The sequence below is a fragment of the Bactrocera tryoni genome, unplaced genomic scaffold (assembly GCF_016617805.1).
Source record: "Bactrocera tryoni isolate S06 unplaced genomic scaffold, CSIRO_BtryS06_freeze2 scaffold_494, whole genome shotgun sequence".
Taxonomy (NCBI): Eukaryota; Metazoa; Arthropoda; class Insecta; order Diptera; family Tephritidae; genus Bactrocera; species Bactrocera tryoni.
The window spans coordinates 85,050-98,919 of NW_024396186.1; the positions used below are offsets into that span (position 1 = coordinate 85,050).

A 13,870-nucleotide genomic window follows, 5' to 3' on the forward strand; every position below is an offset into this window, starting at 1 on the left:
AATAATAGATAACACCGAAATCATTATGAGTTCCCAAGGTAGTTACTGATTGGAGCGGAAAACAGTTGTGATAGTAAAATGTCCAAAACTAGGAAAAAAGAGACAATCCACACTTTTTCTTGTCTCACTTTTGCAAACTCAAGAAAAAACCATCGTCCACCTCATGTCTTCAAACCTCTAGGTGAGCTACTTAATTCCCATAAAGTGATGTGCTGAGTTCAAGAAGCTTTTTTTTTATTCTTGAGTTACAATTATACAAGTTTTCTTGACAAAGACTGCTTTTTATCTGCGATTTCACGTCTGGGATTAACCATGAAACCTTTTCTCTCATGACTTAATAAGTTTTACCCGACCTTGAAGTGATATAATTTTTGTTACTGGCGAAGTGATAATATTCTCTTAGTGATCTTAAGCCAAAAAAATTAAGGGAACTTATCTAGCAACCCTCCTTAAAAACGAAGTTACGTGAGAGTGTTAGCAATCAAAGATCCAAGAACAAAGAGACTTGGATAGAATAAAGCAATGATGTGAAGGAGTATTTTTTTGTCTTTTTAGATTTTTGGGAATCACAATATAAAGCTGTGGGTGCGTCTGACGTAAGAAATAATAACTTCGAAGGGAATTGGATGCAAATGCAAAACTGCAATATCGAAGGTATGTATTTGTTCATCCAAGTGCAAATGTGTATGCTCGTTTAAGCATTTAAGCAATCGTTACCGGCTGATGATAGGAATTTCATTGCGTTTTGATGTGCAGTGAAATTGCGCTGTTTTCATAGCTTCATATTTATGTGAGCTTTTGAACTTAATTTGTGTGCTCAGAGCTGTTTGTGTGAGTATGCGTTAAATTGCTTAATTAACATTTCTCATTGCATTTTTACATTTCATCAATTCCTCTACAGAGCGATATGTCAAAGCGTACGCAACGCTGTTTGAAAATATTGTGTTATCTGTATGTATATATGTGTGTTTATCTTTGTATGTGCACAGTGAATGCAAAAATTACGGATGCTGGCCAATAAAAGGAAAATTTCAACAACAACAAAATGCGCACCAAATGCAAACACATAAAGGTAGGACAAGGAGATAACGGTAAAAAATACAGGTATAGCATAAAAACAGCAGCAGTGAAAATTATGAATAACGTGGAAAGAAGTAAAGAAGGAGAAATAGAGTAGCAGAGCAAAATGGAAAAACGCAGGTGAACAATTAAAATAGTTTAAGTGTGTGAGTGTTGTATGAGTGTGTGTGTGTAGCGCGTGTGCTGTGTTTTTCTTTCATTTCAACACCGCTAAACTGCATCATATTTTCGCGTATTCTTTTCATTTTAGTGGGTGAAAGCGGAAATGCCAGCATGTGCATGTGTTTTTGTAAAACCTTTTGTGGGTGTATGTATGTATGTGTTAGTGCATTTTATATTTTAGCAGGCTTGGAAAAAATGCATTTTTACAGATGATTGAAATAGCGTGAAGTTTAAATGCGAAAATATTTTTTATGAGCTGCGAATTACTCAGTGCAAATTAAAAAATTCTGTTATTGTGAGTAGCGTGGAAATTCATTTTTATATTATTATTTGTATTCCACCTTTTTTAAATATTATTTGGTATTATTTTTTTAATTTTCATATTTTTGACATGTGCAATTACTATCGGCTTTTATTGTGTATCGTTTGCTGAAAATTCTTCAAATTAATTGTTATTAAAATGTGCAAATGATAAATCGTTGCTAAAATGTGGTGTTCAAAAATAGTCAATACCTTTTAAAACATTTTCATGTTATTTGTTTACTTTTCAATACCACTTGTCGTAATAGAGATGACGTAACTGAAAACATTTAGAACCGTGAGAGAAAGTGTGACCAAAGTTATATAAAGACGCTTAAGTACAATCAATTTTACGCAACTTTATTAAAAACTGCAGAATAAATGGAAATATAATAAGTAATAATAAACATTCTAAATTAAATTTGAAGCTTCTGTTTGTTTTGCTAAAAAGTAGGGAACCCCGAAATTTAATCAGAATCTCTAAATTTAGCTTTCCAAACATTTCGTAACAATGTTATTTATATGATATTTTAATTCATTACACCAGTTTACAGTCATTTTGTGACTGTGATGATAGAGGCTTTTTCTTGCTAGTTTTGGTTTGCTAAAACCGAAAATGATAATTTTTATTAAATTAGTCGTAAATTTTTCCTATAGAATGGAAGTCGATAAAAACTCAGCAGCTCCGAAAGCAATTTATTTAGCTTCTTAAGTTTCAGAAGTCACCAGGAAGCAAGGAACTGCTTCTTGGAAGGATCAAAGGATTGGAAGAGTGATCTGAGCGGATCAACAGCTTAGCGATATAATTCATTCGTTGTAAGTTTGATCACATTTGACGAAAAAAAGTGAAGCACCTTTATTAGAGTTCACATTTGTAAGCTATCAACACTGTAGTAAACACTTTTTTCTTCTTAATTAGAAGAATATACGCCTAACCGATGGCCCAAGTTCATGTTTTTCGTAACTTTCTTGTAAGCAGGAGCATATACCTTGTTGGACCTGGACATATACTGTTGTCAATACACTATGATAATCCATCTGATTTCTCTCTTCGGAAGCTATTTCCGTTTTGACTGTCTACTGCGACTTGTGAGTACAGCACGAGTATGTGTTCACTTGTAAATTTGAAGAGAAGAAAACAAGGTTTTATTTCCGATACATTTATTTGCCCATATTATATGTCTATCAATCTGACCTTTAACTCTTGGATTCTTACGACCTTTGATTATAAGAGGAGTCTGACTGAGGTATCCATTTTGGAAAATTCTTGTATTCTTTTATAGTTTTTTCATCAACATAACCTTCATATACTCACATTCGTCATCAAAGAAATCGGCACAAGCTCAATTTTAAGTGAGGTTCGTTCTTTCTGACAATATTTTGCAAGAATATAAATTCTCATACTATATGATAAATTTTTATTCTTCTTTTCAAAGCCATAGTTAGGGTTTAAAGTTTTTTGTGTTGTGCTGATGGCATATATCGGAACGCATATGTGTAATATGACTAAAAACTACAATGGAACCATCAACTGCAACCACAACAACAAAATCAATTGAACTTTCCAGTTGTAGTTTTCAAGCTGCCAACTACTTTTGCTACCGCAACGAGTACCAAAAGGACATTAACGCAAAGCACCAACGCAAGATAGCAGCGAAACTAACGCAGCCGGCAAAAGGAGACCAGACGGCCAAACATGTGTCTTAATACTCCAACAGACTAGAAGGTTGTGGGGCGTACATTCTAAGACAGATGCATTGGAGACTTCAAATGCGCAGAACTCTGATGATGACTTTAATTTGCGTATCCTCTAATGCATAACATCAAAATGCGATTTATGCAAAACACGCGATCGTCGCTTGGCCTAGCGGCCACCAGCAACTTTAGCAACAATGAAACTGTCAGCAACACTAATCTACAGCATTAACAAGTAAGGAAAGGCTAGGTACGGGTGCAATCGAACATTTTATACACATGCAACTTGAAAGAATCAAAGCAAGGGAAATACCTTAAGGTGTAAAATGTGAACTGGAGTATCGAAACTCAAACAACTTTATGTACTATATAAAAAAATGTTTGCTGAGATTCATTAAGGTACCTCACATACCATTACCAAACATATAAAGTCACCCGGATATTATATGTTTGTTATATGATTGTTTTATCCATTTTAGGCACCAAGTTACACCGTCATCATTAAAACACCCCTTACCATTTTCATTGAGATAACTCACATGTTGGCCGATATAAAGACACCTGGAAGTTCAAAATCGTTGTGATAGGGTAGTCTGAGAGCATTGTTTCACAGCCGTTTACGATACGCTGTTTTTCGAAAAAATGTAGTGAGCCAACCGTGAATTTACTTTTCTTGGGCCTAAATGATTTTACAACTGGTTTTCACTGGTCGTTCTTATATTCCAAAGATGTCAACAGAATCTATGACTATTAGTCGTCAGTTCTTAAGCATCAATTCCTTTATTATACCCTGAACAGAGTATATTAAGTTTGCCACGAAGTTTGTAACACCCAGAAGGAGCGTCGGAGACCCTATAAGTATGATCAGTATGTTAACCTGAGCCGATTTAGCCATGTCGTTCTGTCTGTCCGTCTTTATATATACGAACTAGTCCATCAGTTTTTGAGATATCGTTTTGAAATTTTGCAAACATCATTTTTTCTTCAAAAAGCTGCTCGTTTGTCGGGACTGCCGATATCGGACCATTGTAACATAAAGCTGCCATACAAACCGAACGATCGGAATCAAGGACTTGTACAGAAACCTTTCGCATTTGACGTGGTATCTTCACGAAATTGATATTTTTCAAAGGTCTAACATTTATTTAAAAGGTTGTTTTATGAAATTTATTTGTGAAAAACAATTTCGGACAACTGATCACCACGACTGAGTTTACAGTACATTATCCGATCCACCCAATTTTGGAGTACTTTCTCTATGGTTTCAGGCCTTATGGCAGCTACAGCAGCTTGAATCTCGTGCCTTAGATCTTGAATAGTTTCTGGATGGTTGGCGTAACATTTATCTTTAACAGCTCCCCACAGAAAATAGTCCAACGGAGTTAAATCGCAACTTCTGGGAGGCCAATTCACATCACCTCTTTTGCTGATTATGCGATTTTCGAAGTTAGGGCGTAAAATATTGAGTGTAGCGTTTGATGTATGGCACGTAGCGCCGTCTTGCTGGAACCAAATGTTGTCCAAGTCTTCCTCTTCAGTTTGGTTAACATTGCGCGACATCGCTCACCATTGATGGTTACGGCGGTTCCTTCTTCATTTTCGAAGAAAAATGGGCCGATGATTCCACCAGACCAAAATCAGCCACAGTCGCAATATTTTCGGTTGAACGCGCGGGAAATGAACGTTGACCTTTTGGTTTATCCACCAACGAGCCAGTTTCACGCACACGCTTGACAAATTGTTGCACAAATTGAACTGATGGCACTGTTCATTTCTTGTTTTGCCAAATTTCTCACAGTTTGTGTTGAAGACTCACCACTTTGGAAAAAAGTTTTCAATATTTCCCAGTTTTCTTCTACTGAATAGTGACCCATTTCGTAAATTTTAGACTTCTTACTGAATATCTGTCACTTTCCGATTGGTATTTGACGTTTCCAATGTCGAAATATAGATACATAATTCAAATTTAAAATGTTAGATAGCCCACCCTTTATATCTTGTTCAGTTCGGATAACTATAGCATATATCTTCCATACAAACTGAGCACATAGTTACTAAAAGAAATGCACCTGCGAAGAGTATATTAGCTTCGGTGCAGCCGAAGTTAACGTTTTTTCTTGTTTTATTGACATATTGATCAGTCGCGGACGTCACGTTCTGGACCATCTTTGAATAATTTTTACCAATCAAAAATACTTGACCGCGACAAAGAATTGTCACCGAATGGCTTTTCCAATATTCTGAACCCTTGGGTACAGAAATTTGATTACAATGTTTAATGCAACTTCTTCTTAGTATATCAGAAAGACAAGCATATAATACACAGATGTCACTGATACTCATACCAACCTAGAAAAAAAAATATTTCGGCGAAATTAAAATTAAAAAGTGTTAGTATTTTTTGTCCACAGTACCGTACTTAGGTGTAATTCTAATAGCCTAAAAGAGTATACAAATATTGTTATAGCGCTGCGGTCTCAACAACTTCTTCGGAATTGCTTTAGACAATAGTCCATGACAAATTTCATGATGATATATTTTTTCAAGGTGTTACAAACCTAGTGACTAACTTAAAATACCCTGCTCAGGGTATAAAAAATAGAAAGTTGACTGATGAAGAAAACCAAAAACGTTCACCAGTACCAGGGTTTTTAGCTTCATAGTCATCAGAAGGCTTACACATTGTAGTTCTATGAGAAGTTTCAGTCAAAACACCGTCCTTTTAGACAAAACTATACAATGAAATTCGAAATAAAATATTTCATGCATTTCTCTGCTGCATTATATCACCACAAGTTTGTAGAACCAGGGTTCTCATTTACTACTCCGTAGCAGCAAAATTTCTAAAATTATTGCTATGCTATCGCTATCGCTCTCACTTTGTCGGGAGCCACAGCATAGCTTTAGCATAACAATGGAAACTATGTGCTCTACTCTGCTCCGAGTTTTGTTAGGTAAAAAACTATAGCTGGAGCGGGAGCAAAAAATTGAATTCTGCGCTATGCTCTGGCGTAGCGGTAGCAAAAAATTGGGAGCGGTAGCACAGCAGAGCTATTGAAAATTTTCATGTGCTACAGCTCCCGCATGTGTTTGTCGTTTTTTTTTTTCTTTTTTGCTATTGTCATTTACAAGTATGGTACAAGTTGGTATATAAAAGAAAGTCGCTTATAACTCAAGAATGGCTGAACTGATTTGGCTTAAAATTGGTGGGGAGGTAGCTTAGAAGCAGGGTAAGGAGTAGGTAATGTATCCTATATTTTATCTCTTTATGCTAAAATTCAATACCACTCATAAATACAAAAATTATATTTCAAATCATAAGAATTTGTTCAAAATTTATGTAAGAATCATTTGAAAATTTTAGTAATTCAAAAATAGAAAGAAATAAGTAAAAATTTTCATATCCAAACATACCATAAGTTTCCTTCAATGAACTGATTATTTCGATTTAACCAAAAGTCGATCATTTCAATGGAATCCAATTCAGGGACGAAAAAGTCATTAATCTTGGCTCATTTTTAAAGAAATATGGACCATACCATAGAGTGCACCAAACAGTGATTTTTTTAGAATGTACTCCACTCCACTCCCTTCAAATGCGACAAGTTTGTTTATTACCATACCTATCCAATCAAAAGTGTGCTTCATCGCTTAACAAAACTTTTTGGTAAATATCAGGATCGGTGGACAGTTTGTTTTGGATTTATTCACTGAACTCGCGAAGCGGTCGATGGTCGTTCGACTTTAATTCTTGTAGCGTCTTCGCTGCGTATTGCGCATTATCCACTCGAGTAAACGACTAAAAAACACCCGTTAAGGACATAACTACGTATGTATGGATTCAGATATGCAATTTCCGCAAATGGAAAAATTGAATTCGAAATATGAAGACGTTGGCAGTGGCAATAAAATGTGCATACACCTCGTCTTCAGTGGTGCAAACTAATTGTCAGCTGAGCAATCGAGTTAATAATGTTTCTCTCTATTTTTCCTGTTTTAATCTTGTTAATGAACTGTTTTTGCGCAAAATCATTGAGACCATGTTAAACTTTACACTTTTCTCCTTTAAAGTTGTGAGAATGTACCACGACATATTTAATTGCGTGGTTAAATGCAATCAACTTTAGGCCACCCTGATAGTCATATAGGCAGCTAATAGCTGAAACGGAAACTAAACTGCTTACATTTATCTTAGGTCGAGTCAACATTTGCCATTTATGGTATGTTATATATGAATTTATTAGTTATACTTAATAGTATAGGTTAAATATATCATTAGGGTTGTCATACTCACATCTGGTAGCGGAAATCCATCCAAGTGTCAGCCAATTTTCGGTGTTGGATTGCCACTGGCGCTGCACTTCAGCGAAACTGACGGTCCTGGTTGTATGTTTTGCTCGATGAATTTGTAAATTAGTTGCGGTGCCACCTCTGCAAGGAAATTATGTTATCAGTTAAGTAATATAATCTGAAATATTATTAACAAAAGACGCAACACTTATTAGAACCTGAAACACTTATTAGATCCACGTTCCTAAAGTTAAGAAGACATTTGCATTATGAAGCAGGGTGTGCGATTTCCATAATTGGGTTCAAGTGAGATTAGATTCCACTTATAAAAAGATTATAGACGTAGGTGTGCTTGGAATGTACTGTAGAGTTTACACCCAAGTATTTTCCAAGGACCGCGAAATCTTCTCAAACTTTTTCTGCGATATTATGCAGGCTTCTAACTAGTGGAGGTTCGTCACTGAGAGAGATTTGCGAATGTATAAACTACGTGGTTCACAAGGAGAGCAGAAATGTAGAAGTAGGAATCAATCCATCGAAACATTCTAAAAGAAAATGCCCTGCCGTTGCTAGGGTTCTACATCATTTTCCTATTAGTCTTTCAATTATCTGTTTGACCCACCCCTTTTGAACATTGCGCTCACACTTTTAAATAAAGCTTAATTGCAATTATGAAATATAATCAAGTAATTGCCATAATTAGCACTCTACTCACCTCCTAGTCGCAATTCCGCTGTGGCTTGGGCCGATTCCAAATCATTTTTCACAATACACTGATACATCCCTTTGTCTTCCTTCGTAATGGACGTAATGCGTATGTGCTCTGTGGAGAGTAGACGGATGCGTGCGCGTCTAAGGAAAATAACACATATCTACGGTTAGAGCTACACAAAAACACCAATCATTAGGCTAATTGGGCGAAATTTAAATGTGCTAAAGTTTTTTCTAATCCTCGAAACATTTGTCAAAATTCAATTTTCAGAATAGTATTCAATGCGCGGAGTGATTATTATTTACAATCTACAAATGACTCAAAAGGGTCTCCCGGAGGGGTCGGTAGAGTTTGCTGAATAACCAGAATTCAGAAGAATCAATGCGGAATGCGGATTATCGTTGTGCCCATAATTTCGGCCTAATTTTATGAATACCTTCGCGCAAACAACGCACAACCCTCAAAAAGTATTCCTTGTTGACACTCACTGATCCTTCCGATATTTCAACAATGCCAGTAGATGTCTGATGGCTAATCGTAAGTATGAGTTGACATTGAACTAGGAGGCATCTTCTTTTGGTAATGTTGCGCCTAACTACTAAAAATTTATAAAATTGTACAGTAATTCATATAACCCGCATAGTCCTAATGTAAACATTTTCGAACTCTCCGGTTGACTTCCCCATGCATCTGATATAAGCAATTTCCGGAATTCATTCGTCTTTTTGTTACTTATCTTAGTAAAACGCAAATAATGAAATTTAGAGAAGCTATTTTTCTTGGTAATGCCAAGCGCCATCAATACCAAAATTGAAAAGTAATCGGAAAAATTTTACCTTCAGCCAACATATGAGTTTAAAAATTTTGAAGTTGCTTTATACCGTATATATCAGAATGAGAGAGGTTGATTGGAAAATGCAGGGTCTCTACGTTGTAGTATGTCTGCGCTAACAGATGAGAGATTATTCTTTCCATATCTTACGGAAATAAATAGGTTTGGCTTCATTTAAGAAGGAAAAATCTAATCTAAATTCTATAGGATGAGGTCTCATTCACAAAACAATTATATCACATTGGGCGCCTTCCTGTTATGATATTACGATACGGTGGTCGCTATTATAGACGAATAGTATGTAGTTGCCGGCATCCTGCTTGCTGAGGCATATTAAAATACTGCATGTCAATGTACTCGAGCGTATGAACTGTAATATGGGCATATAAGAATGTGCGTGTGGAAAAGGCAAAAACTGTCTCAACACATATTTAGCACAAATAAATAAATGTAGCATACTAAAAAGGCGCATACGCCTAACAGCCACAATCTGGTGCTCATTTTTCCCAGACCAATAGGCTCGCGCTTGAGTATTTCCACTGTCGCTTGAGTTTCTTCCCGGCTCTACGCCACACAAACTTACTAGTATACGGTCGCACAACAATTCACATTTTCTAGACCTTTTTGTTAATTTTTTGCTTCGCTTGGATCGCTTTTTCTTCTTCTTTTGTTGTTGTTTTGTTTTTGTCGTTCTGGCTTTTAGGATTTCTGCTCCTTAATTTTCTGCTATTTACATTTTCCCTTTGTGTTTCGCCCGGCACAGTTGGTTGCCACGGTTCCAGCGTGCAACGGGACAGTTTCAGCAGTCATGTGTGTTAAAATATTTCCCTGCTTGCTCCTGACATGGTTGCTCTTACTCTTCGCCACCATGCCGCTGCTGGTCTGTTCGTACTGTCTTAGCTTGACTTGGTGTGCCGTCAAGTTGTACGCAAATATGCATGACATTCCCTTGCAAATATTTCGTCACATACATACATTGCTTTGGGTGGTATGTAAGCGAAGGTGGCGGCATTTGAGTCTGCAGTGGTTATGAGGGCTCCCTCATATTTTCTGCTTCCATTTTCATGTTAAACTCTGAACTGCCCTCATTCGTTTAAATTTTGTCAATTTTAATTGTCCGCAGTTATTTCAATAACTTAAAGTACCTTTCGTTTCGCAAACAGGAAAGAGGGTATTTTAAATATAAATAGGGTATTGAAAATATATCAACGATCACTCATTTCTTGCACTGTCGTGCCTTTTTAATACGTTCACATTTTATCGCAATAAACTCGAGTTAACTGCCCATTTAGCATAACGTATAATTTAGTCCCAGAAAGTATCCTTGAACTCACAGTTTCTTAAAACACCTTTCGCAAAAAATTTTACGCTTAACTTTGAACTTATTAAAAATTCGTAAAATTCACATTAAACTCTGAGTTCTTTAATCACAGCTTCAGCATCAAAATGCAATATTAAAATTAAACCGAAATTCTTAGCATTAAAATCACTGTATCTGTATAATTTAAAAAATGCACTGCTGAAATTTCTCTTGCCTTTCCTTTTGCGCAAGTTTATTCGGCATCCTCTATCATTTGGTATGTCTAGTGAATTTACACATACTATTTCTAAAAGCTCGTCAGAATATTGAAGACTCAGATTCTTATTATTCGCATAGCTTTCTCTATTCATCTTCAACTTCGTTTTTCACATGAGGTGCCTTTACGTAGATTTTTTGTATGTATTTTCAGAAATGAAAGTATGTAGATAACTGGTGCTGGGTGACATCTCCATTTCAAATATTAGTTTGGGGTGCTAGTACACCGTCAGGAACTATCTATCAGCTCCATTTTTATGCGTTCTAACCACTGTAACCATAAAGGTAGCAGTAGATCTATTTTTCCAAAGTGTTGACTCCTTCCTATACTCTGGTAGTAGAGCAGCGAGATTAGTCTTGAGCTCGCTAACCATACGTTCAACACTAGTAAAAGGATGCCTAGACTACTTATCTTAAGCATCGAGTTACTACATGATTAGACAGGTTTGGGTGAATGATCATGGCAGTATGACTAGAAACAGCACGCCTTGTTAGATTGATAGGGAAGGTATTTCAGTTTCACTAACTGAAAAATGGGAATTCCATTGGTTTCCTTTGGTTCGCTGATGGCTTGTTAAATACGCAGCAGACATTGGCCAACTATTAGCAGCTATGCAGTCGCAATTCTGGCTCAGGGTAAGTCAAAAGAAGTCTAGTGAACGCCTTGCACACAGAAAAGGGTTCAGTTCGTCTTCTTCTTTAATGGCGTAGACATCGCTTACGCGGTTACAGCGGAGTTAACAACAGAGCGCCAGTCGTCTCTTCTCTTCGCTATTGGCACCGATTCGTGATACCAATGATCCTTTTCCACCCCTCTCTAACGGAGTGGAGGCCTTTCTATTCCTCTGCTTCCACCGGCGAGTACTCACTTCAATTGAAAGCTGAAGTGTTCTCTTCCATTCTAATAGCATGACCTAATCAGCGTAGGCGCTGCCTCTAAATTCGCTGAACTATGTCAATATCGTCGTATATCTCGTACAGCTCATTGTTCCATCGACTGTGGTAATCCAAAGTCCTCGTTCATAATCAGACCCATACGCTTCACATACAGAAAAGTCCCCGTTTTAGTAATTATTGAAGTTTTAACTGTACACTGTCCGATCGGCATTAATGCGGTACGATTACAAACCATAGCAAATGCCAGTTGCAACATTTGGAAAAAGATGAGATAGTACTATCTCCCGTATTAGTGAAAACAAGGCAACATTATCTCGGATTTCATATTTATATAACTAAAGAATCTAAGCATATTTATGCTAGGTTCTGGGCGCTTTGCCGATGGCCGACGTCCAGTTAAAGGAAAACTGTACAATTTTTTTTTTTTTTTATAGTAGGAGGAAGCATCGAAAGCCGGAGTGCGGGACTTTAATCCGCTAAACCTAACCTACTCCCACCTCATGTCTCTCCCACGGGACCACTAGACAAAGTATGGGAGAGAAGAAGACTTTTGAGTCTCCTCTATTGCTGGACTGACTGACGCCTAACGCCTAATCTATTCTAAATGTCTCAATTTTGTCATTATTTGATTTGCCGCTTCGCTGACAGCATTCCACTTTGCAAGAGGACTCGCTGCTATAAAGTGCTGTCAATACATTTCCACCGTGATACTGCCTCCAGTGGTGGTTTCAGCTTTTCCCTTATACTAGAAAACCGAGGGACAGCCAGAAGAACCTTACGTGTTCAGGAGTCTTCTATACACTCTGTACACGTCGGACAGCTATTGACTAAAGTCATGACGATATTTGAATAGATAGCTACAAACAACCCTTGCCACACTGAGTATTTGGAGTAAGGTGGAAATCCAGGTCTCCATGTTGCCTACCTATCCACGAGTGTATGTCCGGAATCAGTCGGTAGGTCCACCGTCCTTTGCATGAAGTTTGCCACCGCTGCTGCCACATTGCAATGCTTTTTATTCTCTCTTCTCTTTTTGCTGTGGTAGACGTCTCTGATAAGTTATATATTCGCGCGAATTCGTCTCTCTGGATGTCAATCGGTGCCATACTGGCTAATACCTCAGCAGCGTCATTTGAAATGGTTCGGAAAGCACTTATCACTCGTATTGCTGAAAGCCTATGCACTGTGTTAATTGGTCTAGCATATGATTTTGTTTCCACAAGCGCCTGTATCCATATTGGAGCCGCATACAGGATCACTGAACTTATTGCCCTTAGCTATTAAACATCGATCGGCTGGAACGCTTGCACAGCCTTATTTGCCATCATTCTAGATAACGCATTAAATATTTTATTAGCTTTGCGCCCGTCGCATTTTCTAAGTGTTCTTTGCAGACTTTGGAGTCTTGAGTCCACTATTACCCCAAGATACTTCAACTGCGGCTGTGAAGTAATCTCACATTCTCCTATGGTCAGCGATATTTTCTCCTCAATTTTCCTTGAGCTTATGAGCAGGACTTCTGTTTTCTGCTCAGCCAGCTCTAGACTCTTGGTAGTAAACCATCGGCGCAGACCATTTATGCTGTCCTTGCATTTGATCTGGAGGTCATCCAGATGTTTAGCTACAGCTACCACTACAAGGTCATCCGCATAAGCGATTGTTTTCACATTTTGTGGTTGCGGTATTCTTAACTTACCCCGTCGTACATTAGGTTCCATAACAACGGGCCTAAAACCGGGCCTTGCGGTACTCCACTGGAGATAGTGTAGCTCTGAGGTACCCCTCGTCCTTCTCGTATAGCAATATCCTATTTTGGAAATAACTCATTATAATATTTATCAGATAATGAGGAGCATCTATATCGTGTAGAGCTTTTATTATATTTGCCCATTTTGCGGAGTTGAACGCATTCTTCACATCCAGGGTTATTAGCGCGCAGTAATATTTTTCCTGCCACCTTTCCATCTTTTTCCACTTATTGCACATTTTGCAGTATCAACTACTTCTCTTAATGCGTCAATAGTGGACTTCTTTAATAAAGCCGTATTGTCTCTCTGATAATCCGCCGGCTTTTTGGATTGCTAGCTCCAAGCGGTTTCTTACAATGCTTTCGTACACTTTCCCAATTGTGTCGAGCATGCAAGGAGGTCGATAGGATGAAGGTTCTTCTGATGGCTTTTTTGGCTTTGGGAGTAGAACCAGACGCTGTATTTTCCACGGATCAGGGAACACCTCTTCTAATATACATACACGCATTGTACATATTAACAAATAGGCTGGGCCTTAGAGTTATGGCTTCTTTAAGGGCTCTATTTGGTATACCATC

General features: G+C 37.5%; 1 protein-coding gene across 1 annotated transcript in view; it reads right to left on the minus strand.

Annotated features, from left to right (window-relative positions):
- Window positions 1–7,537: 7,537 nt before the first annotated feature.
- LOC120781198 overlaps window positions 7,538–13,870 on the minus strand; it is a gene marked incomplete at its 5' end in the record, with an annotated part of 37,746 nt that continues 31,413 nt past the window's right edge. The window contains one exon of the mRNA XM_040113316.1: window positions 7,538–7,668. The remainder of the gene's footprint in view (window positions 7,669–13,870) is intronic.